Below are 26,266 nucleotides of genomic sequence, written 5' to 3'. Positions count from 1 at the left end.
TTAAAGTTTTCTTTGTTATAGTTCCATTGCAATACATGAATATGCAAACGATTTGAATCTTATACCTTTGTGGTGTTCATAATATTACGTTTATATTTGCAAATTTATAAAATAAACACTTTTCCTGTTAAGTTTTAGTTTTCTTGTTTCTGCTTGCTATGTACAATTATTCAGTCCACTATATAAGAGTCAAGTAAATAAATTATTTCATCCACTAGAATATTCCTACAATTCTTAGACAAAACATTTTTGCAATCTGTTCTTCAAAAATCTTCCTCCGTACATCTTTATTGGATGGAGCGATTTAAATGAGTGGACAAAGCAAGTTCATTTGGACAATAAAATACTAATATATTTCTTCATTCCTCCCTTCTTTCAATTCATAATTACGTTGTTGCATTTACATGATTAAGTTCTTGTGCATCTATGATCATGACAATATGACTCCTTTTTGTCATTATGATGAAATTTCCTCTTTCTTATGTAGGAAAATAACACATTCCATTTCAAATTAATAAAAAAGTCACACTATGTAGAAAAATATCAACTTTAAGTTTTCTGTTCAGTATTGACTTGTTGAATGATGATCATGAAAACCAAGATGTCTGACCTACAAATACACAAAACTCAAAAATTATAAATGAAGAGAAATACAGCAATAAAATGGCCATTTTATCATGTTTATGTACATTTTGATAAAATTTTCATTTGAATATTTAAAATTGTAAGAACTCTTATTTCAGTGCTTTGTTTCTATGGTTTTTGTTTTCATATAGTTTTTTTTGTGCCTAGTTGCAGTCTTTTGAGTTAAGCCAATTGCAACAAATGTTTACAGTTTGTTCAAATGTTGTGCTGTTATTAAAACCACTGTCCCAGGTTAGGGGTGGGTTGGGTGCTCACAAAATGTTTATTTTATTAGTTGATATTTGCTTTGAATTAGCTGTCCGTAACTGTGAGTACTAATAGATCTGTATGTTGAGTCTTTTTTGTTAAAGGGAAAGAATAAATTTCCAGTCACATCCGGTCTGTACTTTTGGTAGCTGTTTTTCTGCTTTGTTGCATTCTAATGAGTTACTAAAATTGAGAATGAAAACGGGAATGTATCAAAATAACCTGAACAAAGAGCAGAAAAAGGCCCTTTTCAACTGATTTTACAGTTTTTATATTTCTATAATGAACTGACACTTACACCACTGTCCTTAATTAGAGGAGGATTTGGCGCCAGCAAACATGTTAAACCATGCCACATTTTGTAAGTGGCTGACCCAAGTCAGGGGCCTGTTATTCAGTGGTTGTCAATTGTTGCTATATATCATATTTGTTTTTTGTTTTTTGTTTTGTGCAAAAATCAGGCACTTAGCTTTCGCCTTTGTGGTGTTTTCCCCAAGCATGTTTAGCATGGATAGACACCATGCCCTTTTTGAATTGTTTTACATTTGTTATTTCATGGCCTTTTATAGATTACATTGTACTATGCAGTATAGGCAGGGGTTCAAATTAGCGGTGGTCCGAGGTCCGCGACCTTCCACTTTTGCAATCGGACTTTCGACTTGGTTACTAGCTACGCCCGACGGACCATCGACTTGAAAGAAAATAAAGAAATAACTTTGAAAACCTTTTTACCAACAAAGTCTCCAAATAAACGATCTCAAAACTTATATCATCTTTATTATTCATGACAGCGATGTTAATTTTGTTCAACCGCTAGCTTTATACAGAAAATCGCCGACAAGTAAGTTCAAGTAAGGTGTAAATTCGAGTAAAATCGTATCTGACTTGACAAAAACAACATTGAAAAACAATGGATGCCATGAAGACAATTACAATATCGGGTCCAATTCCGGAAGCGGATTAGGGTAATTCCGGATTTTGGCGATCAACTACATAAAAAAAAAATTCCAGGCAGGTGACAAAATATATCTATGATTATGAAATATAAACACTAGAATTGAAAACCAAAAGATATATGGAAAAGAAAGAAAAAGCAGAAAATATTTTATACAGAAACTCAAAATTACTTTTTGGCAAATTTTAATGTCAAATTCCAATACAATGTGACAGTATAAATTTTCTTTATCAGTGATAAATGCTGATAATGCATGTAGATGTTTTTAAAGTGTAAACATATTACTGCAATTTCAAGGGGTAATTTTTTCTCAATTTAAATTTTGAAGGGCCTGTTAAAATAGCTGGAAGTTTCTTACTTTATTTTCACAGATAGTACAACTAGATATGATACCTGAATGTAAGCAAATCAGCATAAGCTCCAGTGGACTTTACAATCGAGCTGAAATACGTGTGAGCCCTGAGATAATCATGGCATAATTAGCAATTTAATATCAATCGTTGAGACAACACACCCATCCACAGTGACACCTTCCCCAATACCAAAAAAAAAAAGATTACTTGAATTAATTATATACAAGACAATTGCATTTATCGTGAAAAACCGTGAAACAAACAATGAAATAAGCTAACCTTATACCAAAAGCACATTAATTTTGTATCTAACTGAGTTATGAAATATTTTAAGTAAAAGTAGGTCCTGGAATTTAGGTTGTGGACCTTTCAGTTTGGAGAGTCAAAGGTCCTGGACCTTCCAGTACCAAATGTTAATTTGAACCCCTGATAGGGTTTGCTCATTGCCGAAGGCTGTACAGTGAACTAATTTTGTTAAATTTAACGTCATTTGATCTCTATTGGAGAAAAGTCTCATTGGCAATCATACCGCTTCTTATCTTTATATCAACCCTGCCATATTTTGCCTGTCCAAAATCAGGAGCCTGTACATAGTTCAGTGGTTGATGTTGGTTCACGTCCGTCATATTTGTTTTTTCATAACTTGTTTTTTTTTATAAATTAGTCTGGTATATTTGAAGTTTGAATTGATGTTTTGTTCCAAATTTTGTTTGTGGTGTCTTTTATAGATGACTATATCATGTATAGGGTATGGGTTTCTAATTATTTACAGGTCATCGTTGGCCTCTAATAAGTAATTGCATTGCTTACATCCACTTAATTGAACTCTGGTGGATAGTTTTCTCATTTATCATACCACATCTTATTTTCATAATAATCATTATTCAAGGGCAATAACTTTTATAGAAGTGGACTTACCATTTAGGCTTTGTTGACGTCTGTAAATCTATTTTTGTTGATAATTTCTTTTGTTTATAGTTTCCCTTTATCTTTAATGTTCTTGCCCTACACATAAAAGGGTAAACATTATCATTTAATGACAATAACTACTATTACATAATTAGTACTAGTAGGCAACTGACAATTTTGGATCATTTGTATATCTTGTCTTGCTCATCATTTTTGCTGTTTAATATTATCAATATTCTATGAAAATGAGGTCACAGTAATATTAACCTTGGCAGACGGACATCTTCTTATTTTTAAATGACACCTTGCAGTCATTCCATACACCAACAAGTAGACATATGCTTATAATATCTGATAAAATGAAAAAACCAAGAAAACTTAGCATTGACCAAAGAACCATAAAATGCGGTCATGGTTATATGAATCTGCCAGACTGACATGCACACCTTACAATCGTTACATCCGCCAAATATAATTTACCTGTTGCTTAAAGCATATGATAAACTGACAAAACAATGCAAACTTTTCATTGACCAATGAACCATGAAAATGAGGTCAAGGTCATATAAAACATGCCAGACAGACATGTGCATCTTACAATCATTCCATTCACCAAATATAGGTCTGATCCCGGATTCCGCTTACTGTTTTGTCAGTGTTGTGTAATTGCCCAGTAGTACAAGGGGGTTGCCCCAGCCTGTCACGAGGGTACTGGTACAGCTTCGAGGGATCCGAAGGGACACATGATACAAGTGTAACAGTTGGGTACTTCCAGCCTCTTCTTCGAGGGCATCTCTCTCTGACCGTGGAACGAGCAAGGCAAGGAGCCTGAGATCTAGGACCTGACGAGGTTAGCAGGGATTGACACATAGTAGGAAGGTAAGGGCACTCTCACACTAAGCATAGCTTGTATTTGCCCCTGGGGTAACCGTAGAGCCCAGCGAGACAGGCCAAATAACACTTTACTGGTAGTTGCGGGTGGTATAAATTTTGGTCCTGCAGGGGTTTGGACGCCATTTTGGGCATCACTCCAAAATGTTGAGTGCCTTCAGTCAATCCTGAAAATTGGTATTTTGTCTTAGGGAGACATACCAGGTCCGGTGGTTTACTTTCTAGGTGAAAGTCAGTGAAAATACATCGTATTTGAATATTTTTGGGGCTGAGAAAATTTTTTTTGAAAAGTTTGCTATATTGATAGCGAGGTCACGCGAGGTTTTTGCCGCGAGATTTGGACGCCATATTGTGTTTACTAGTTACGGATGTAAACAAAAACACATGCGGTTGCTTTTATATTGTTCCGTTGTATATTTTATTATTGACTTGATTTCTATTGAATAAAGAATTATTGTTGATTAGTATATTGTAGCGTTTGTGGGTCACTTTATTTGGTTCATTTATTTATTTCATTATTAGTATTTTTAATTATTTTCCCAGAAAGATTTATTATTATTTTATTACTTTGTGATTTTATTTTCATTCATTAAATTTTAGTGACGTAACGAACCTCGCATTAGCCTTCAAAATATTTTTCCTTTCTCAACCAATCAGAGAGCTCAATTGAATTCCCGGGGAAAATTAGCTCGTGCAGTGATTGTCTTCTGGTAATCATTCCCAGCTCAGATTCACAGGGGTGTAGACGTAAGTTAAAGAGGGAATTTTCAACCATGTGCGCGATTTTTTGGAAGTGGTCTCGGTGAGGAATCTCACGCTATTTTATATGCTATAACTAGGGTATTGAAGAAAATGTGTATTACAGTATTTTTTTTAGGTAAGAAGTTCCCCCTCCTATTTATGTATATATTTTGATTGACTAAAACTGGCTAGTTTTTGATCAGGGTTTGCATTGGATATTAAGCGGAAACTTAGAATATTTACGCATTGAGGCGTAATTTATTTAGAAAGCGGTTCGCTGGTTAAATGAGTTGAGTTTTTGTATAGTTCTTTGAACTGAATAAAAGTTGTCAGTTTGCGAATAACGAGATTCGATTAACTGTTCAGCTAGTCAGTTGTTAAGGTTAAAGTTATTTATAGATCGCTGGTTAAAGAAAGTAAAAGTTCTGGGTCATTATTTGTTGACATTCACGGGCGTGTCTCAAATCTATGACTTGAACTTAAAGTCGGTAAATTTAAGAATTGAAGCGCTAGCTAGCGAGTTCTAAATGCAAGCCCTGATCAGAACGGCAGAGTGAGTCGTTAGAGAAAATTACAGATACTTAAACAATATATTTCTTGGTCTAGGAAACTATTATAGAGACTGCAGAATTAGACCATGGACTCACCAAAACTGTAACAAATTAAATGTGCAGCTGATTCATATATGTCTTGTTTAATAAATGTTGTACTTTACTGAATTATTTTATTACAGAGAAACGCCTTGTCCCTTGCCTGAATTGGTCTTTTGATTAAAAATTAATCCAGGTTACTTCCCTTGGTATTGGTATCAACCTAGATCTCGACCCCTTTCGATGAGCCTGCGTTTCAGTGTTTCTTGATTACAGACCGTTTGTGAGAAAGCATATTCAGGACAGAACGAGTCTTATTTTGTTTTAACTTCCCTTCAGTAGTTTATTTTGTTGGTTCTTGTTAATTGTATATTGGTGGAAATAGAGAACTAGTTTTCGAAAGTCTTATGACTTATCTTTACATTTGTGGTGCCGTGCTTGAAACGTCCAAAATTGTTAGGTCGGGCTAGTTACTTTTGGTCCGTCGGTCTGTTGCCCCTTTATTCATTGTTTAACCCCAGGCTTATTTATAGTGTTTTAGTTTTTACCCTAGCACATACAAAAGTCTATACTGTAGTATTAGTGTGGGATTGTACTTCATATTTGAGTGGAGATATACTGAGAGATTCAGATAAAGGTGTTGTTTATTTCTGGACTACTACCAGAACGACTGAGTTTGGGATTGTGATTTCTCTTGTAAACCGATACCGATCCTTGTATATCTGGTGACGATCCAGATTATTATTCCTGTTGGTCTCTATAGTCCAATACTATGGAAGCCTGATTACAGTCAAGGTCAAAGGTTAGGGCTTGTTGAGCCATAAGAGCAGTCTAGGTCCTCTTTATCCACCATTGGAGAAAGATTCTAAAAGACACTCCTGACTGAATCTCGAAGAGTACTGAACTTCAGACACATTTAGTTCCAGAACACACATTTTAAATCATTTATAAACTGGTGGCTTGGACCGGTAAAAATAATACTTAATAAAACTTTAAAATATTCCTGTCGGGCATAACTATAATAGAAGTCCTAGAGCGAAAGCATAGGCCGAACCCTACCCTAGATTTAGACTAAAGGAAACAGTTGGGTTGCTGTCTAGTAGATATTAAGTTAAGGTCGCATAGACACTACCCCAGTTTCGTTTCACTGGCGCCCACGTAGGGACCCCCCACATTATTAAACAACTCCATATAAAATTATTTATAAAAACAAAAATAAAAATTAATTTAAATAATTTAAAATAATTTTAAAATTAAATAAAGGTATTTGAGGGTTAGTTATGGATCCCCAAAAGATTAAAAAGGAGTTGCGGGATATGAAACAAAAGATTGAAGAGAATGAGATGTTTCTTGCTGAGATTGAGCCTAGGGCTAAATTCCATGACTTGGATACAGGCAAACCTAGTTCTCCTGAAAACAAGTTGGACTATGCAGGTGCTATACCCAGGAGAAGACTTATACCTGATATATATGGATGAGCATAAGAGAGTTACTTTCTCGCCCAAACCTGATCGGGTTGAGAGATGTAACTCTACTCCTAAACGGCTTCAATCACCACATAGTCCCCTTAAAAAGGCACCTATTCCTAGGTACGAGAGTACCTATCTGGGAGATCAGTATGACACTCCAGAGGTAACAAGAGCTTGGGATGCTTTTGTGACAGTCCGGGATGAAAATAAAGGGATTTCACAAACACGTGTATCGTCCCCACCGAGACCACTTCCGCTTTCTTATAAAGTCGCGCATATTTATTTAAGTACAGATATTGGCAAGACTGTTGGCTTGGCTTTTGTGAGGAGTCTTTGTTGCATTAAAAAGTTCAATGACTCAGTCGCAAGGTGAAGTCCGACAGTTCTGGGATTTGCTAGCTATGATGTATGCTGCAGATATTTACTGTACATTGAGGATAGGAATACTTCCTCCTAGGCGATTTAGAGATTATGTCTTTTATTAAACAGAATAAACTGAGCTGGACTGGGAATCCTGTCTTGTAGTTGTCTTGTCTGTTGTTTTTATGTGTATATATTTGTTTTTATTTTCTTAGCCACCACTGCCACACCACTATTTTTTGTAAGCTCCACATAATCATATAGATATTAACATAAGATAAGGTATATGGTCTGCTTGGGATGAAAGAATAAACTGCTTCGCTGAGCGCAGCTAGATACGCCCGCAGAGGTCCAACCCTGAAAAGTTGGGGCAAAAATGGAAACAATATTCAACCTTGATTCAGGTCTGAATTTGGATTGTAATGAAATACTTGACATATTTTAGGTTTCTGAATAAATGTAGTCAAAGAACTTGAAATTGGTTATATGAATTGAATTTATATTCAATTAAAGATTTCTTGCTGTTGTGCAATACTTAGTATATCTGTTGTCAGCCTATAAACAAATAAAGTTCAATTAATTCTCAATGTCATATTAGAAATTTATAAAATTTAAAGGGAGCTTACATCAATAGATATAAACAATTCACGAAAGTTTCATGAGAATTGCTGACAGCATTTTTGAGTTATTGTCCGAAAACTGGAAAATCACCCCTTTTTTTAATGAATAAAACCCCATAACTTAGAAATGTAAAATTTATAAAATTTTAAAGAGAGCTTACATCAATACATACAAACAATTCACCAAAGTTTCATAAGAATTGCTGAAAGCATTTTTGAGTTTTTGTCCGAAAACTGGAAAATCCCCCCTTTTTTATGAATAAAACCCTGTAACTCGGAAACGTAAAATCTAAAATTTATTAAAATCGAAAGGGAGCTCATGTCAATAGATATAAACAATTCACCACAATTTCTTGCAAGTTGGTGAAAGCATTCTTGACTTATTGTCTGAAAACTGGAAAATCCCCCTTTTTTATGAATAAAACCCCATAACTCGGAAACGTAAAATCTAAATTTTATAAAAAACGAAAGGGAGCTCACGTCAATAGATATAAACAATTCACCAAAGTTTTATACAAATTGGTGAAAGCATTTTTGAGTTAATGTCCAACATGTTGACGACGGACAGACGGATGGACAGACGGACAACGGTATACCATAATACGTCCCGTAAACGGGCGTATAAAAATTAAATATCCTATGATCTGTAATTGTAAATAGTAAAAAGATCAAGGGAATTATTTTAATTTGAAATGATGTATTTACTCCCGTTAACTGAGTAATTGGTTGTTTGCATTGATGTCGTATGGTCAAATATTGCCTGATGTCCATGCTAACACCCGATTGGTTTTTCTAAAATTTGTATAGATAAAAAAAAAGTTCCATTCCAAGCAAGACAAGTAATGAGAGGTATAATTAGTGCATTAATAATGGTATTGAAAGTATATTCAACTTTCTGAAAATAGATTTTTTTGTTGTTGTTTTTTTTTTATAAGTTAGTACAGAATGAAGGTTTCAACTATGAAATTTAATTTTTTTTTTCATTACTTATATATTATGACCGATTCCTATTTAAAAGTCAATAATATATTTCAGATTTATTGCTGGTAAATTTGAATGAGAAATGTTTTTAGTTCTGATTAATAACATATATATAAATAGTTGGAACTTTCATCTATTATATATTCATAAGTAATAAGGGGTTAGGGTTCAACATCTGTTCGTGGTTTACAACGCTGGATAAATGGTGGATCGTGGTTTATCCATAAACAGGTCTGTGCATCCTATCCGACACTTCAATCGTTTAACATCAAACCAATGAAATAGTAAAATGTTAGTGCTTAAAATTCAACCGATATTCATACAATATTGTTGCTATAGGCTATTGTAAAGGAAATTGTGTTTGAAAATTTCTGTGAATCTGTGAATAAATATTGGGGTAAAAATTCTATGGTGGAAATTCATTCATTTCGTATAACTGAAGATTTATGCGTCAACAGAAAACTACCCAACAGTTTGCTCTAAAAAAAAAACCACTTGGTGTTAGAGGATGTTATTGCCACAAATAGATTTTATGTGACAACCCATCCTGCTCTTTGCGCTATATCACATTTAGAATTGAACTGTATCCAACATATTGACAATTAATTACTTTGTACAACATAATACGTATTATCAATCGTTTCAGTCTCAAACTGAGGTGATTGTCCAGAAGACAAAGCATCTAAACTTACAATACCAACACGTTCTATATGTCTATATTTTTGTTGGTCTAAAACCAAAGAAATCGTTGCTGTTATACATTAATCCAGTATAAAAATAGACTGAAAATCACGTTAATAACTTTATTATGTTCTAAAACCATATTAATAGTTAAATTTTTGGGTTTGGATACCATCAAGTTTCATTGGGATGTCATATACCGTCTTGGAGTGGAAACTGCCATTTGCTGATGTTATACAGAAAGTTCGATTATCGTCAATAGAAATATATCCATTTTTTTATCCTTTCAACTTGTGTCATTGGTTTGAAAACTCGACCTACAAATCTTGGAAGTGCTTTAGATCTTTAGCTTATTCAACACCTGTGCTGATTACGTGTTTGGAGATGAACTTTTCGTACGGAATCAGGTGTTGAACAGGGACACTTCTTTTCTTTTATTTTTTAAGAAAAACAAAAATGTAATAGATAATATTTCGGTTAATCATGATTATTTTAATATTAATATACAGTTACAATTTATTTTTCAGGGTTAAATTTCAGAAACCCAAAGAAAAGATTTATTAAAATTATATTAAGAAAATAAATTTAAAGATTAAAAATGAATCCTATAGTTCTTACTTTGGGACACAGTTATATAATTATATTCGCAGATTATCTAATTATTGTAGAATTAATCGGATGTCAACCAATTTTGGTATAACTTATATTAATGTTATTATGTATGGTAAAGGTGGTACAAAATTGTGCAACATTGTACAAGATCATAGCTTTCAAAGATTGGTCACTGATTTTTCTCCAGAAATAGTATTATTACAAATAGGAGGTAATGACATAGATAGTCATAATTTCAAAGTGAATATTTTTATAGATACTTTTAAAAACTTCTTAAGATATTTGAAATCCAATAAAATGCTTCGCTGGGGCGCAGCTTGATACGACCGCAGAGGTCGAACCCTGAACAGTTAGGGCAAGTATGGACACAACATTCAAGCTTGATACAGCTCTGAATTTGGATTATTATTAAATATTTGACACAGCATAGGTTTCTGACACAGAAAGAATGTGGTCTAAGAACTTGAATTTTTTTAATTTACCTATTATGGTCCAATGTCCAAAATCAAAATACATGGTTAGATTCAGCATATCAAAGGACCCCATATATTCAATTTTTGTTAAAATCAAACAAAGTTTAATTTTGGACCCCAACTTGGACAAACTTGAAAACTGGGCCCATAATCAAAAATATAAACACATGTTTAGATTCAGCATATCAAAGAACCCCAAGAATTAAATTTTTGCTAAATTCAAACTAAGTTTAATTTTGGACTCTTTGGACCTTAATGTAGACCAATTTAAAAAACGGGACTTAAAATTAAAAATCTAAATACACGGTTAGATTTGGAATATCAAAGAACCCCAATAATTCAATTTTTGATGAAATCAAACAAAGTTTAATTTTGGACCCTTTTGACCTCAATATGAACCAATTTGATAGCGGGGCCCACAAATAAAAAATCTAAATTCATGGTTAGATTCAGCATATCAAAGAACTCCATATATTCAATTTTTGTTGAAATAAAAAAAAGTTTAATTTTGGACCCCAACTTGGACCAACTTGAAAACTGGGCCCATAATCAAAAATCTAAACACATGTTTAGATTCAGCATATCAAAGAACCCCAAGAATTCAATTTTTGTTAAAATCAAACTAAGTTTAATTTTGGACCCTTTGGACCTCAATGAAGACCAATTTAAAAAACGGGACCCAAATTAAAAATCTAAAAACACGGTTAGATTTGGCATATCAAAGAACCCGAATAATTCAATTTTTGATGAAATCAAACAAAGTTTAATTTTGGACCCTTTTGACCTCAATATGAACCAATTTGATAGCGGGGCCTACAAATAAAAAATCTAAATACATGGTTAGATTAAGCATATCAAAGAACCTCATATATTCAATTTTTGTTGAATCAAACAAAGTTTAATTTTGGACCCCAATTTGGACCAACTTGAAAACTGGGCCCATAATCAAAAATCTAAATACATGTTTAGATTCAGCATATCAAAGAACCCCATATATTCAATTTTTGATGAAATCAAACAAAGTTTAATTTTGGACCCTTTTGACCTCAATATGAACCAATTTGATAGCGGGGCCTACAAATAAAAAATCTAAATACATGGTTAGATTCAGCATATCAAAAAACCTCATGTATTCAATTTTTGTTGAAATCAAACAAAGTTTAATTTTGGATCCCAATTTGGACAAAATTGAAAACTGGGCCCATAATCAAAAATCTAAGCACATGTTTAGATTCAGCATATCAAAGAACCCCAATAATTCAATTTTTGTTAAAATCAAACTAAGTTTAATTTTGGACCCTTTGGACCTTAATGTAGACCAATTTAAAAAAACAGGACCCAAAATTAAAAATCTAAATACACGGTTAGATTTGGAATATCAAAGAACACCAATAATTCAATTTTAGATGAAATCAAACAAAGTTTAATTTTAAACCCTTTTGACCTCAATATGAACCAATTTGATAACGGGGTCTACAAATAAAAAATCTAAATACATGGTTAGATTCAGCATATCAAAGAACCCCATATATTCAATTTTTGTTGAAATCAAACAAAGTTTAATTTTGGACCCCAATTTGGACCAACTTGAAAACTGGGCCAAAAATCAAAAATCTAAATACATGTTTAGATTCAGCATATCAAAGAACCTCATATATTCAATTTTTGCTAAAATCAAACAAAGTTTAATTTTGGACCCTTTGGACCTTAATGTAGACCAATTTGAAAACTGGACCCAAAATTAAAAATCCAAATACACTGTTAGATCGTCATAACAAATAAATAAATGTGATCAAAGATTTTACAAATCTAATGTGCCATACTGTGCAATTAAAGATTACTTCTTGAATTTTTTCAATATTTGAAATTTGAAAAAAAAATAATAATTGAAGAATAATTCTTTTTAATTTCTGAAATCTGAAATGAGAAAAAATTGACCCCCACAATTTCTTTTTATCCCCCCCCCCCCTTTTTTCCCCAAAAAAATTCTTTCCCTCAAGATATGGTCATAATCTCAATTCAAATTTCCAATGGAGTTGGCAACCATAATTACCCATTTAAATTTACCATAGTGCTAACTTAATCTATTTTATAATAGAATTAAAAATATAATGTCAAATCTTTCATATGGATTTTTTTGTAAAAAAAAAAGATGCAACATTTGCAGATATTTTTACTGGTCTTCCTTTATAAATATGCATTTCTTTAAACATAATTTAAAAGCAGTGTAAGGGAAGTAACCAAAATGTTGTATTTGGATTACCTCCCTTACACTGTTTTAAATTATCTTTATTGTTCATTAACCATTACTTTATACATAATTTCAAAGCAGTGTAAGGGAGATAATTTCAATGATGTATTTGATTTATCTCCCTTACACTGCTTTAAATTATGTTTTGTACTAAAGTATTTGTCCATTAACCAGGACAACCTTGTTTTTCCCCCTTTTTTGCCCCTAATTCCTAAACGGTTTGAGCCATAACCCCCCAAAGCAAATCCTAACTATCCCTTTGTGGTATGGAAACTTGTAGTATAATTTCAGAGAGATCCATACACCGTTCCACAGTTATTGTCTTGAAATTAGAAAATGCTTATTTTTGGCCCCTTTTTGGCCCCTAATTCCTTAACTGTTGGTACAATAACCCCCAAAATCAATCCCAACCTTCCTTTTGTGGTATTTAACCTTATGGTCAAATTTCAAAAAGATCCATTCACTTAAACTAAAGTTAGAGTGCGAAAACCAATGCGTCTTCGGACGACGACGCAGGACGACGACGACGACGACGCAGGTCGAAGACGACGACGCCGGACGACGACGACGACGACGGACGACGATGACGACGACGACGCCAACGTCATACCAATATACGACCACAAAATTTTATTGCGGTCGTATAAAAATGTAAAGAAGGTTGTAATAGTTAAATTGTTTCATAGATTGAAAACTCGAGGCAGAATAGCACAAATTAATCTGGAACTGGTAAATTTGGCAAAAGGAGAGTTTAAAGATTTTCTATTGTATTGGACACCAAAGAGGTTGACATCAAAATTTGTATTGACAGAAGATGGTGTCCATTTGAATAAAATCAAAATGAGGACCTATTATTATTCCTTAAAGAGAGCTGTTAAGCTTTCTCTTAGACATGTCTGTTTTGTAAGATAATAAATAATAAAATGCTTCGCTGGGCGCAGCTTGATACGACCGCAGAGGTCGAACCCTGAACAGTTGGGGCAAGTATGGACACAACATTCAAGCTTGATACAGCTCTGAACTTGGATTGTGATTAAATATTTGACACAGCATAGGTTTCTGACACAGAAAGAATGTGGTCTAAGAACTTCAATTTTTTTAATTTACCTATTATGGTCCAATGTCCAAAATCAAAATACATGGTTAGATTCAGCATATCAAAGAACCCCATATATTCAATTTTTGTTGAAATCAAACAAAGTTTAATTTTGGACCCCAACTTGGACAAACTTGAAAACTGGTCCCATAATCAAAAATCTAAACACATGTTTAGATTCAGCATATCAAAGTACCCGAAGAATTCAATTTTTGTTAAAATCAAACTAAGTTTAATTTTGGACCCTTTGGACCTTAATGTAGACAAATTTAAAAAAGGGACCCAAAATTAAAAATCTAAAAACACAGTTAGATTTGGCATATCAAAGAACCCCAATAATTCAATTTTTGATGAAATCAAACAAAGTTTAATTTTGGACCCTTTTGACCTCAATATGAACCAATTTGATAGCGGGCCCACAAATAAAAAATCTAAATACATGGTAAGATTCAGCATATCAAAGAACCCCATATATTCAATTTTTGTTGAAATCAAACAAAGTTTAATTTTGGACCCCAATTTGGACCAACTTGAAAACTGGGCCAAAAATCTAAAATCTAAATACATGTTTAGATTCAGCATATCAAAGAACCCCATATATTCAATTTTTGTTGAAATCAAACAAAGTTTAATTTTGGACCCCAACTTGGACCAACTTGAAAACTGGCCCCGTAATCAAAAATCTAAACACATGTTTAGATACAGCATATCAAAGAACCCCAAAAATTCAATTTTTGTTAAAATCAAACTAAGTTTAATTTTGGACTCTTTGGACCTTAATGTAGACCAATTTAAAAAACAGGACCCAAAATTAAAAATCTAAATACACGGTTAGATTTGGCATATCAAAGAACCCCAATAATTCAATTTTTGATGAAATCAAACAAAGTTTAATTTTGGACCCTTTTGACCTCAATATGAACCAATTTGATAGCGGGCCCACAAATAAAAAATCTAAATACATGGTAAGATTCAGCATATCAAAGAACCCCATATATTCAATTTTTGTTGAAATCAAACAAAGTTTAATTTTGGACCCCAATTTGGACCAACTTGAAAACTGGGCCAAAAATCTAAAATCTAAATACATGTTTAGATTCAGCATATCAAAGAACCCCATATATTCAATTTTTGTTGAAATCAAACAAAGTTTAATTTTGGACCCCAACTTGGACCAACTTGAAAACTGGGCCCATAATCAAAAATCTAAACACATGTTTAGATTCAGCATATCAAAGAACCCTACGAATTCAATTTTTGTTAAAATCAAACTAAGTTTAATTTTGGACCCTTTGGACCTTAATGTAGACAAATTTAAAAAACGGGACCCAAAATTAAAAATCTAAATACACGGTTTGATTCGGCATATCAAAGAACCCCAATAATTCAATTTTTGATGAAATCAAACAAAGTTAAATTTTGGACCCTTTGGACCTCAATGTGGACCAATTTAAAAACAGGGCCCAAAATCCAAAAACTTAATACACGGTTAGATTCAGCATATTAATGAACCCCAAGAATTCAAGAATAAAACCCCATTGAAATTGATCAAGAAATAAGCAATTTATACGAAGTATCTTCTTTTGCACAATACTGTGCAATTGAATATTTCTTGCTATTGCGCAATACTGTACAATTGACAATTTCTTGCTATTGCGCAATATTGTGCTATTGGATATTTCTTGCTATTGCGCAATACTGTTAAATTGAAGATTTCTTGCTATTGCGCAATACTGTGCAATTGAAGATTTCTTGCTATTGTGCAATACTGTGCAATTGAAAATTTCTTGCTATTGCACAATACTTATTATATAATAATTTACACATCCTGTTTGGTGTGTATCTCCTACCATATCATTATTATTTGCTTTTAAATATAAATCAGAAATAACCAACTTAAAATGGAAAATTTTAAAAGAAAAAAAAAAGGAAAAAAAGAAAAAAAAAAAAAAAAAAAATCCCCCCCTCCAAATTTTTTGAACCCCTTATGATTCATCACCCCCAAACTCAATCCCAGCCTTCCCTTTGTGGTATGGTACCTTGCAGTACAATTTCAGAGAGATCCATACACTTGAACACAAGTTATTGTCTGGAAACTAGAAAAATGCTTATTTTTGGCCCCTTTTTGGCCCCCAATTCCTAAACGTTTCGGGCAATTACCCCTAAACTCAATTCCAGCTTTCCCTTTGTGATATTGAACCTAGTAGTACAATTTCAGAAATATCCAAACACTTACACACAAGTTATTGTCATGAAACTAGAAAAATGCTTGTTTTTTGCCCCTTTTTTGGCCCCTAATTCCTAAAATTTTGAGGCAATTACCCCCAAAATCAATTACAGCCTTCCCTTTGTGATATGGAACCTTGTGGTACAATGTCAGAGAGATCCATACACTTACACACAAGTTATTGTCTGAAAGTTACAAAAATGCTTATTTTTGGCCCCTTTTTGGCCCCTAATTCCTTAACTGTTGGTACCATAACCCCCAAAATCAATCCCAACCTTTCTTTTGTGGTATTGAACCTTATGGTGAAATTTCATGGAGATCCATTCACTTAAACTAAAGTTAGAGTGCGAAAACCAATGTGTCTTCGGACGACGCCGGACGACGACGACGACGACGACGACGACGACGACGACGACAACGACGACGACGACGACGACGACGACGACGCCAACGTCATACCAATATACGACCAAAAAATTTTTAATTTTTGCGGTCGTATAAAAATAGGAGGCCATTTTCTGTCACTTTATATAGATATATACATTTTAGTGTGGAGTGGTTGGTGGTGGTCGAGATATATTTTTTCGTATCAATGTGGAGTAATATTTTTCAGCTTGTATAATTATTTGTATATTTCAGGAGGGGAGATGTTTAAGTATTAGTTTGGAGTACTGAGTTCTTACACACGAGACCACAAAACAAGTTTCACATACATGTAGCAGCGCGCGTTAACTTGCACATGGATTTTGCCAGATATGCAGACATATCTCTTCTGTGGGAAAGGGATTGATGTAGCGTTTGTGGGTCACTTTATTTGGTTCATTTATTTATTTCATTATTAGTATTTTTAATTATTTTCCCAGAAAGATTTATTATTATTTTATTACTTTGTGATTTTTTTTTCATTCATTAAATTTTAGTGACGTAACGAACCTCGCATTAGCCTTCAAAATATTTTTCCTTTCTCAACCAATCAGAGAGCTCAATTGAATTCCCGGGGAAAATTAGCTCGTGCAGTGATTGTCTTCTGGTAATCATTCCCAGCTCAGATTCACAGGGGTGTAGACGTAAGTTAAAGAGGGAATTTTCAACCATGTGCGCGATTTTTTGGAAGTGGTCTCGGTGAGGAATCTCGCGCTATTTTATATACTATAACTAGGGTATTGAAGAAAATGTGTATTACAGTATTTTTTTTAGGTAAGAAGTTCCCCCTCCTATTTATGTATATATTTTGATTGACTAAAACTGGCTAGTTTTTGATCAGGGTTTGCATTGGATATTTAGCGGAAACTTAGAATATTTACGCATTTGAGGCGTAATTTATTTAGAAAGCGGTTCGCCGGTTAAATGAGTTGAATTTTTGTATAGTTCTTTGAACTGAATAAAAGTTGTCAGTTTGCGAATAACGAGATTCGATTAACTGTTCAGCTAGTCAGTTGTTAAGGTTAAAGTTATTTATAGATCGCTGGTTAAAGAAAGTAAAAGTTCTGGGTCATTATTTGTTGACATTCACGGGCGTGTCTCAAATCTATGACTTGAACTTAAAGTCGGTAAATTTAAGAATTGAAGCGCTAGCTAGCGAGTTCTAAATGCAAGCCCTAATCAGAACGGCAGAGTGAGTCGTTAGAGAAAATTACAGATACTTAAACAATATATTTCTTGGTCTAGGAAACTATATTAGAGACTGTAGAATTAGACCATGGACTCACCAAAACTGTAACAAATTAAATGTGCAGCTGATTCATATATGTCTTGTTTAATAAATGTTGTACTTTACTGAATTATTTTATTACAGAGAAACGCCTTGTCCCTTGCCTGAATTGGTCTTTTGATTAAAAATTAATCCAGGTTACTTCCCTGGTATTGGTATCAACCTAGATCTCGACCCCTTTCGATGAGCCTGCGTTTCAGTGTTTCCTGATTACAGACCGTTTGTGAGAAAGCATATTCAGGACAGAACGAGTCTTATTTTGTTTTAACTTCCCTTCAGTAGTTTATTTTTTTTGTTCTTGTTAATTGTATATTGGTGGAAATAGAGAACTAGTTTTCGAAAGTCTTATGACTTACACTGTATCTTTACATTTGTGGTGCTGTGCTTGAAACGTCCAAATTGTTAGGTCGGGCTAGTTACTTTTGGTCCGTCGGTCTGTTGCCCCTTTATTCATTGTTTAACCCCAGACTTATTTATAGTGTTTTAGTTTTTACCCTAGCACATACAAAAGTCTATACTGTAGTATTAGTGTGGGATTGAAATCTTATTTGAGTGGAAATATACTGAGAGATTCAGATAAACATGATAAAGGTGTTGTTTATTTCTGGACTACTACCAGAACGACTGAGTTTGGGATTGTGATTTCTCTTGTAAACCGATACCGTCAGATCCTTGTATATCTGGTGACGATCCAGATTATTATTCCTGTTGGTCTCTTTAGTCCAATACTATGCAAGCCTGATTACGGTCAAGGTCAAAGGTTAAGGCTTGTTGAGCCATAAGAGCAGTCTAGGTCCTCTTTATCCACCATTGGAGAAAGATTCTAAAAGACACTCCTGACTGAATCTCGAAGAGTACTGAACTTCAGACACATTTAGTTCCAGAACACACATTTTAAATCATTTATAAACTGGTGGCTTGGACCGGTAAAAATAATACCTAATAAAACTTTAAAATATTCCTGTCGGGCATAACTATAATAGAAGTCCTAGAACGAAAGCATAGGCCGAACCCTAGATTTAGACTAAAGGAAACAGTTGGGTTGCTGTCTAGTAGATATTAAGTTAAGGTCGCATAGACAGTACCCCAGTTTCGTTTCAATATATATATTGCTTTGTAAATTATATTGAAATAAAGTCAAATAAATTTAATAACTTTGTAAAAAGTACAAAGTCACTGCAGAGTGATCAGGGGTATATGATCAAAATTAACACCTGTCCTAAGGTCATACTTACCTGCATACCTGGCATAGGGGATGCCATAGCAGCAAGGATCATGGATATGAGGGAAAAGGGTATCCACATTGATCGAGATGTTTTATTCCAAATTCCACACATGAGAGCGACAGAAGGTACCCCTAGGCATTATTGATTTTTCACCGAGACCACAGGCTGAGGTCAGTGAAGCCAGCTGTGGTAGGGCAGGATCTGTGAGTATGTCGACTCCAAAGTCTGATCAAGTGATTATTGAAATGGACCTAGAGGAGTGTCATGGTGCGGATTTGAAGGAAACAGGTATTTCATGCATCCCAGAGTATGAGTTACCACCTTATCACCCTGTCCCAAGAGATAGACGGACAGAAGATCAGAAACAGATTGCGCATCTGCAAGAATTCAACTCTAACATAAGACACTGGTTATAGAATGTGATCCACAAGATGAGGTAGGATCATCATGATCATCTTGCTCAGAGGAAGGAGCCTGCTCCAGTCTTGAATGGGAGAAACATCGTCTGGAACAACTACAAAGGCATTCTGAACATTTAACTATGTTAAAGCAGTCACTTTTTGAACCGCCACAGGAGAGCCACTCTACAGAGAGTTTGAACTCAGAGCATGAGAATCTGAGTGTTTGTGAAAACAGTGAGTATCATACTCCATCACCAAGGATCAACATGGTTGTTCACCCTCAACCAGACAGTCAACAGGAACGTGATGTCCAAAAACAACCAAATGACAGAATATTCTCACCGCTTAGCTCGAACTGGCATATTCCACACCCTGTGGTTGATCAACAGGAGGATTGCCACCATCAACAAGAGGTCAACAGCCCTCTTTACCAGTCATTTAGTGTTGAACATCAACCAACAAAACCGTCAAATTTTGCACACCTACAACAACCAATTTTTGAACATAGTCATCAAGATGTCAACCAATATCAACATGGCTACAAAAGTCCACACCGACTGGAAGTCAACCAGAGTCAACAACCACTGACTGGTCCAGCCGTACAAAATCAGACTGATGTCTATAGTCACCATCAGTTATCCTATCTTCAATAGCAAAATAGTTGTTCCACCAACCAACAACAAGGCGTCAACAAAGTTCAACAAAGTGTGCAAATGCAACAGCAAGTTCAAGGCCTTCAACAAAGGCTAAACCAGCTTCAACTAGGGGTCATTAACTATGCACAACCTGTGCGACAACATCCAGCTGCAGCCCAATTTATTTGCCTCAACAGCAGCTACAACAACAACAACAGGTTAGTGCGGTTGTTCATCAACAACCAAATTATCCAGAACCAAGGTTTCAACCGCCAAGTTCTGTACAAAGGATCCAACAACCTAAGTTGATTGGTCACCCAACATCAATGTTCCAGCCTCCTAGAGGTGGACCACTGCCACAGGCAACAACAAATTTACCAACTTACACCAACAGTACATATATCTGGTTTAACGTACCCAAGCTTGGGTCAGCCTAACCTTTCAGGCTATCAGCCACAACCATTACACGTGCCTTATCAACAGTTACTTATACCTGGCACACAGCAGCAACCTCCAACATCAGGAGCACCTCAGCCACATTATAACCAACCTTCAGCAAGACCGAAGGACTATAATAGTGATCACTATATGAGACAACGAAGAAGTGATCCTGGACAGAAATATACAGGTGACTCTGACACGTCAGATGTTTCAACATACCGCCAAACCAGAAATAAGCGAAGGTCAGGACCTGAGTACAACAGACCTCGTGAGGATCAACAGCGTGATTTCTCACCTATAAGGAGTGTAAGGAGTTCTCCATTACATCGTACTCGTAATAGTCCTAGAAGATCCAGAGGGTCTAATGACTCCCAATCAGAATCTGACACAGATGGGCGACTTTCTAAAGGCAGTCGGGGAAGTAGGAAAAAGAAAGATAAATTAGAGAAAAGACAATTTCTGTCCTCAATCCCTAAAACACTCCGTTACAGTGGGAAAGGTAACTGGAAAGCCTTTTACACCAAGTTTTCTGGTTATGCTAAAATTGCTGAGTGGACAGCTCTGCTGGTGTTTAGATGATGCAGCTAGTGAGTACTACAACTTACTTCTAGAAAATAATAAATCAGCTAGTTTTACTGATATCATATCCAATATGAACAAGAGATTTGGTCATCAAGAACTGCCAGAAACCTCACAAGTTCAGTTCCAGACAAGTGCCCAAGGTGAAAAAGAGACTTTGGAGGAGTGGGCGGAACGAGTGTTTTCTCTCGCCAATAGAGCCTACAGCAGGTACAGTGAACAACTGATGACTGAACAGGCAATCATGAGATTTTGCCAGGGTTGCAATGATGCCGTTGCTGGAACAGAAGAAGCCTGTATCTCGTAACCTAAGTCTATGGATGCAGCATTGGACATGATAAGATGGTGTCAGCACACCAGAAAGGCGGTCAGTGCCATTAAAAAACCTGGTAAACCAGCAAATGAGTCTAGTTCAGAGAAGCCAGGTAACTCACCAGTAGTTCTTGGTGTAGGTAGCACCAAGTCCAGTATGGATAATTGTCTCTCTCGCATAGAGGAACACAATGAGAAAATGATGTCAACAGTCACCAGTTTGGTACAGGAGAAATCAGCCAAACATGGAACAGTCCAAGTTCTAGGTCACCTAACCAAGACAACAGGTCATCCAATTATTCGCCTAGACGTAATTATGGCCGAAGACGTGGGCGAGGGAATAATTCAGGGGACAGGAGATATACCAGAAGTGATTATTATAATAGTGAATGCTTTAATTGTCACAAAAAAGGTCATTATATCAAAGACTGTCCAGACCTATATGTACAAGACACAGACAGTTGACAGTCAGTACAGAAAGAGCCAACATCCCAACAAGTATCTTTTAATGAGAATAACAAAGATGATTTTTATGAATCTGAAGGAGTAGTATCAGGAATCAGTACAGTAAGATCACTAGGAGCAGCCAAACTCTTCAGAGTTGAAGTAGATATAGCAGGAAAGAAAGTACTTGCTCTAGTTGACTCTGGTTCTGAAGTTACTATTCTAAAGGACACAATCTTTGACACTTTGGAGCCTAATCCCTATGTTATCAGGGAGACCACTATGTACATGTATGGTGCTGGTACCAACATGACAATGCCATGCAGGCTTACAAGTCCTATAAAGTTCAAAATTGGACATATGCAGTTCAGTCAACAACTGTATGTAGCTCCAGTTTCATGTGATATGATACTTGGATGTGACTTTATCCTACAAAACAAATGTGTCATGAATATTGGAGAATTACTTATCACTGTAGAGAACAGGAACATGCCTTTAATCCTAGGGGATGATAATACTGCTCATGAACAAATTGTCAACATTGTTCATTGTTCAGATTCATCATCTGATGAGAAACCCAGTACAGAAGGGTCAACACAAAGGTTCACAGCCACACAACTCAACAGGCATAGTGCTGATTTTCATTTTGAAACAGCCATACCTCAAGTAGAGTCTAACCTAGGCATGATGGCCTCGACATCTACACAGGAATCTGATGAGAGAGGAACACAGGAAGAGCCTGATCAATGTAGAGACAATAAAGATCAGTGCTGTACTAACAAGGTAGAATCAAGAGAAAACCTTGGGTTTTATACTTGTCCCAAAAGTGGGAAGGGGAGAGGACATGTGTCGAAAGCCGAACAGACCGTAAATGTCCTGTAAAGAACTGCCCAGTAGTGGTAGATAGAAGAGACGTAAAACGACATTGTTTTGAAGAACATCTTTCTGAAATCTTTCAGACCCATCATTCCAAAAGACTCATGAACGACAGGGGATTTCACCAACATAGAGCTTATGTGGTTATGCTCATAGGAAAATGGTTAACAAGGCAGGAAACAGTGCCTGCCAAGGATTTGGTGAACTTCCTTAATGAGAAGTCTTTTGTGCCTCGTTCTACACATGTTACAGGGATACAGATGCAAATCCATGGTACAGTGTGTAAAGAGATGGGGTGGACAGATTATTTCAGGTATAGCTTGGGACCAGTAAACAGCCCTGCTTGTTTACTCAACTGGAGAGTCCTCACTTCAGTTCTTCACTTTTTAAACCCTGAACAACAAGATATGGTAGCCGAAGGATTTAACTACAATCCTAGAAATCCTCCAGAACCTGAGCATGCTGAGGAACTTGCTGAGATGAATGCCAGTTTCTGGCCAGTGTTTCATAAATCTCAAGTTGAGTCAGCAATCCTTCAAAAAGAAGGGGAGGAAGACAATGTTGTGTCTGAACAAGAAGAACGTACCATAGTGATGGACGAAATAGAAGAAATTCACTATGAGAGTGAAAGTTCGAACACTTACACATCTAGCAATAAACTGCTTCGCTGAGCGCAGAGGTCCAACCCTGAACAGTTGGAGCAAAAATGGACACAATATTCAAGCTTGATTCATGTCTGAATTTGGATTGTAATTAAATATTTGTCATCTTATTGGTTTGTGAATAAATGTAGTCAAAGAACTTGAAATTGGTTATATGAATTGATGAATTTATATTCAATTAAAGATTTCTAGCTGTTGTGCAATACTTAGTAAATCTGTTGTCAGACTATAAACAAATAAAGTTCAATTAATTCTCAATCAATGTCATATTAGAAATTTATGAAAATAATAAATGTGGATAGTGTCCACATGTGGACACAGATGATGCCCCCGCTTGCATATCATATAGTTATAAAGGGACATAACTGAAGAACAGTAAAAGTGACGCTACCCAAATTTGAACTTGATCTGAGTTTTGTGTGTAAGTCTCATAACATTTGGTTGAGGCTAACTTAAGTAGAGAACAGAAACTAAAAATTCAGCAATTTTTCTATTTATAAAGGGGCATAACTCAATAATGGTTAAAGTGACACTACCCAAATTCAACTTGATCTGTGTTTTATCAGTGGAAGTCAAAATTAAACATTGCATTGTATAAAGCATTCATTGTAGTTGATTCAACTATAATCATGGACAAAGGAAGATAACTCCAATTTTAAAAATAACTTGATATTTAGAAGAAAATAAAAATTTTGCAATTTTTTCCATTTATAAAGGGGCATAACTCTAGAACGGTTAAAGTGACGCCACCAAAATTCAAACTTGATCTGTGTTTGTGGTAATAAGCATTGTGTATAAGTTTCATAACATTTGGTTGAGGCAAACTTAAGTTAGAGAACGGAAACTAAAAATTTAGCAATTTTTCCATTTATAAAGGGGCATAACTCTAGAACGGTTAAAGTGACGCCTCCAAAACTCATACTTGATCTGTGTTTAGTAGGTAATAAGCCTTGTGTATAAGTTTCATAACATTTGGTTGAGGCAAACTTAAGTTAGAGAATGGAAACTAAAAATTTGGAATTTTTCCATTTATAAAGGGGCATAACTCTAGAACGGTTAAAGTGACGCCACCAAAATTCACACTTGATCTGTGTTTTGTGAAAATAAGCATTGTGTATAAGTTTCATAACATTTGGTTGAGGCAAACTCAAGTTAGAGAACGGAAACCAATTTTGGGACGTACGGACGGACGTACGTACGTACAGACGGACAAGGGTAAAACTTAATGCCCCCACCGCTACGGCGGGGGCATAATAAAAAGGGAGCTTACATCAAAAGATATAAACAATTCACCAAAGTTTCATGAGAATTGGTGACAGCCTTTTTGAGTTATTGTCCGAAAACTGGAAAATCACTCCTTTTTTTAATGAATAAAACCCCATAACTCAGAAAAATAAAATGTAAAAGTTATAAAATTCTAAATGGAGCTTACATCAATACATTCAAACAATTCACCAAAGTTTCATAAGAATTGCTGAAAGCATTTTTGAGTTTTTGTCCAAAAACTGGAAAATCCCCCCCTTTTTTATGAATAAAACCCTGTAACTCGGAAACGTAAAATCTAAAATTTATAAAAAATCGAAAGGGAGCTCATGTCAATAAATATAAACAATTCACCACGATTTCTTGCAAGTTGGTGAAAGCATTCTTGACTTATTGTCCGAAAACTGGAAAATCCCCCTTTTTTTAATGAATAAAACCCCATATCTCGGAAACGTAAAATCTAAATTTTATAAAAAACGAAAGGGAGCTCACGTCAATAGATATAAACAATTCACCAAAGTTTTATGCATTGGTGCATTAATTGGTTGAAGCATTTTTGAGTTAATGTCCGACATGTTGACGACGGACAGACGGACGGACAACGGTATACCATAATACGTCCCGTAAACGGGCGTATAAAAAGAGGAAAGTGCAGTCCAATATTGCTGACAATGACACAGATGCACACCATACTCCGGAGAATGAAACCGCAATTCTCCTGGGACGCCAAGTTTCACAACTAGCATGACTAGCTGAATCCCAGGTAGAGCCTTCTTCTTCGCAGCTCAAGCCGATCCAGAGCCCTTAAGTTCCAATACTTGTTGTTATACAGTATGAAGGTTTGCAGTGTATGGCAAGGGTTAGTTCTATGGCAGAACTGTACAAGGTAGTAACAGAACGTTTCCCTGAAAGTGGGAATGTTTCACTGATCTGTGAAGGAACAATCTTAGATGATAGTGTATGTTTTGACCTGTTAGGTCACCGTCCTCACATTGAGGCGAGGCGCCTTCAGTAGTAAAATTGTCATAACAGTCAGAACAATTTTCCCAGAATGGGATTTAACGCCTTTGAAATTGTGTTAGAGTGTGAACCATTATTGTATTTTATTTGATTTTTACAGTGATATTGTTGTCTTTTTTCAAAACTACCTCTACCGTTTTTTATTGGGAAAAATGCATATTTTTTATTGAAATTGGGAAATTTGTATATTTTATTCTAAACACATCTCCGATTTTTTGCTGACCTTTGCTGTCTTTTTTGCACTGTTGTTTTCGTGTATATTTTGGTTGTCAGACATTTTCAGGCCAAAGACCACAATTAATGATCCCGCTTTTCGAATATAGTTCCTTTTAATCAGAGTGTATTTTTTCTAAATTGTTTTTCTTTCCCTTCCTCACTCATTTCTTAGATTTTTTTGGATGGAAATGAAAGAAGAGAGGTGAAATAAACTTTTGGATGTTGTATTTTAACTGATTTTGATATGGAAAGAGTGATTAGGCCAGGTGCAAAAAGGTGATATTTACAGTTTTCGGAACATCTCTTGACTTGTCCATAGGGGTATGGATGTGTATTAGCTAAATTTGTAAGATGCTGGGGAGCGATATTTCTGAATGTTT

This window comes from Mytilus californianus, unplaced genomic scaffold (assembly GCF_021869535.1).
Source record: "Mytilus californianus isolate M0D057914Y unplaced genomic scaffold, xbMytCali1.0.p SCAF_52, whole genome shotgun sequence".
Lineage (NCBI taxonomy): Eukaryota > Metazoa > Mollusca > Bivalvia > Mytilida > Mytilidae > Mytilus > Mytilus californianus.
The sequence above is the reverse complement of the archived record's forward strand: the minus strand, read 5'-3'. Positions refer to the sequence as shown.